This window comes from Prionailurus viverrinus, unplaced genomic scaffold (assembly GCF_022837055.1).
Source record: "Prionailurus viverrinus isolate Anna unplaced genomic scaffold, UM_Priviv_1.0 scaffold_110, whole genome shotgun sequence".
NCBI lineage: Eukaryota > Metazoa > Chordata > Mammalia > Carnivora > Felidae > Prionailurus > Prionailurus viverrinus.
The window spans coordinates 74,815-78,176 of record NW_025927500.1 but is presented as its reverse complement, the minus strand read 5'-3'; the positions used below and the strand labels follow the sequence as shown (position 1 = coordinate 78,176).

General features: G+C 44.8%; 1 pseudogene; it reads left to right on the top strand.

Moving 5' to 3' along the window:
- Window positions 1-1,975: 1,975 nt before the first annotated feature.
- Window positions 1,976-2,128, top strand: LOC125158139 (uncharacterized; annotated as a pseudogene).
- Window positions 2,129-3,362: the final 1,234 nt, after the last annotated feature.

Genomic DNA, 3,362 nt, shown 5'->3' with positions numbered 1-3,362 from the left:
TGGAAATTGAGAGCCCAAACTAAAGCCATGCATGCACAGTCAACTAGTATTTGACAAGGGAGTCAAGAATACTCAGTGGAGAAGAGTAGTCTCTTGAATAACTGGAGCTGGGAAAATTGGATAGTCACATGTATAAGATTAAAGCTTAGCACCTTATGTTACATCACTCCAAGAATTAACTTGAAATGGATTAAAGATGTAAACGAATGATATGAAAACAAAATTCTTCCTCACCATTTCAGCTCTTATTATGCCAAGACGTAGCTGTTGAAGTGGTGAAGGGCTGGATAGAGAGTAGTCCTGGAAATAGAAGCCTGTGTGTGTGAAACAGACTTTCTTTAGTAGTCTGTAATTATCCCCCTGATGCTTTAAGAGTAGCCACTTCCTTCCCTACATTTTCAGGCACAGCTAGTACCATGCTTGCTGCCAGCAATGCACTGCTTTGTCTCCACAAATGCCTAGAAGCTCTAGGTTGGACCCATTGGGAAGGGTGGAGTTTTGTGGCAGTAATGCTGCCCTGTTGAAACCAGGTGGAGGGGAAGGAGAGAGGTGCCATTCCGGCTTCACTGGGGTTCAGGTATGTTAGTGTTGGTGTTGGATTTTTCACCTTTTACTCTAACACATCTCAAAAGTTTAATTTCTGTCCGGCATGTCAAAATGGCTTCCAGAACAGTTCCTCCTTTCTCAGAAGTGCCCTCCGTGTCATACCCCGTTGGGCTGCTCTTTATCACCATCCAGGGTCTTTGGGCCACCACCAACTTCTCCAACCTGGTGGCCTCTGGGACCTCACCCTCCACCTCCACCATCTGGAAAGATGATTGAAACAGTATGAGTTGACTTATAAAACACGTTTTGTCTTTTTACTTGTTGAGTGTTTGGAGAGGATGCAGTGATGGCACCACAGGGCTTTCAGGTTAGCCTGAGTGAGGACAGTGTAATGTGCTTCAAATTTCTCAGGAAATGAATGAAATGGGCAGTCGTTTCCACCCAGTGAGCTGGGCAACACATGTCTCTGAGAAGGAAAGAGGCCTTATACATGCTGACTCCCTAGGATGTAGCTTGTACAGAGACCATGTGCTGGGCTCTCTGAGGGATGAAACACACCCCTAACTTTATTTCTAGCTAGTTGAGACCTGAACTGTTCACAGATGCTTGATTAGTTATAAAAACTCCTGAACCAGGGCCATGTAGACCTTCCTCAAAGGACAGGATCAGATCTCCCTCTTGTCCTCAAGGGTCACCTGAGGCACCTGAAAAACCCTCTGCCCCTAGTACGGGACATGAGAATGTGAAAGAGTTGAATATAATGAAACCTGTTGCGGATGGTTTGTTTTTCTTGCACACAGTCTATGCAAGTCAGAATCAACTTCCATCCCCCTCCATCTTTTATGAGACCTAGGACATGGTGCAACTCCCATGGGGAATATCAGTTGTGTCTCTACCATGGATGCAGAGAAAGACAAGGTAAATTCTGTTGCCTATTTCAGTTGCAATGCTTTCTGGAAAATTTATCTGACCTTGTCTGGTTTTCTATGCCCTCTGGTATTTTTACTGTTTGATTTACATCCTCACAAGCCTCCAGACTTCTCCAGTTTAAGATCATCATGTTAGCTAGTGCCTCTGGACGCCACAAGTGTGTGGAGGTGGAGGACCACGTGGCTATCACTTTGTGTTTGTGGAAATAACTTGAGGAGAATGACACTTCACTGCACCCTCAAGTCTTCTGGAGCATGGGACACCTTTCTCACTTTCTTTGCATGGGATTATCCTGATTATTTTCATTTTTTTTCCTATTTCAGAGTAGGCCATGAATTTGTTCAGAATGTCTGCTATGAGCCTCGTGACTGGAAAAGATAACAACACTTTCCAACATTATATTGTGTGCTTTGTGCAGTGTTGAGGGTTCTTAGTTAAATTTCAGAACTCATTACTGGTCCTTCTGTGTTGGTCAATGTGCAATAGAGAAGTTCTCCCAAGCTTTGCGCAGTGGCAGTATCATAGCCAATGAGGTTTATCCGAGGCGCGATTATTGCTCATCGAGAATTTCTCCAGTTGTCCCCTAGGTGGAAATACTCTGAATTTTCAGAAGCGGCATGTGTAATCGAAAATGTACGTGGAACTTCAGTCGTGAAGGGAGAGAATCAGTGATTACCTGCAGGGCCAGTAACTCACAGAGTTCTTCAGTTGTATTTATATGAGCAGGTTCAATTGTGTCCCAGGAACAGTTGCAACTGGTACTTTGTCTCATGATGCCTTATGGGAGTTTTACACCTGAAATTGAGACATGTTTCTGTTCATTCTTTTACGTAGAATTTCTACCTCCCTTTTACAATGGGACAAAATAGCTCTGCAATTCATATTGTATTTAAAAGCTGAATTACCTGTGAATTAAGGTAAACACTCTTAAGACCATGAATGTGCACAGGTAACGTGTTTCTCTCAGAAAACACATTTCTAGGCCCCCTGCAGGACTCCAGGAATCCCCATCTCCTCAAAGGTCTCTGTGCCCTTGCACAGAAGATGTCTTTGTCAGTGAGGGAAGCAGAGTAAGGACATGAATGGGATGGCAATTTGAGCTTTGACCCTGGGGTGGCCCTGAATCTCTGTGTGGTGCTGGGCTTTTCTTTCATTCCTTCATGTTTTGTCTGTTCTCAATGTGTAAGTAAAAAGTCTGCAGATCTGGTGGAAGAGGGGTGTCCTGAACACAGATGCCTGCCTCTCTGGAATACGTTCCTTTATTAGACTGGCATTACTGCCATCAATCTTCAAGAATAGGATTCCTTGGCTTTCTGCATTTGTAACCATGTGCAGTGATGTGTGGAGACAGTAGTTTCTCCTTGTGCATCTGGTACCTTCAGGCTGTAGGTGGGACCTCATAGGAGGTCCTCGTGAGACCTTCAGGTTGTAAGTGGGATCTCGTGGGAGGGTAGAGTTTTCTGGCACTGATGCTGCATTCTACTAGAACCCGTGAATGAACAAGGGGCCAGGTGCTGACACCTGCTTCATTGTGTTTCAGCTCCTGTGGGCGTTCTACTTCTGTCTGTCATACCAACATACCTGTCGCTTCTGTTCTGTAGGTCCTTATGGTTGCAAGAGGACCTCCTCTTTTACCAGGTCCACCCTGCATGCCCTCCCCCACAGATCCCCTTTATCACTGTTCATGGACTCTATAAGTCACCACCAGCTCATTGGTGCCCTCAGTGACCTCCACCTCGACTATTTGTAAGATGATCTGAACAGTATGAGTTGACATGTTCAGCATATTCATCTACTGTCTTGTTGAGTCTCTGAGAAGATGTAGAGATGGCCTCACAGGCTTTTCAATGCAAGGGTGCTGCTGACTGAAACACTGTTAAGATTCC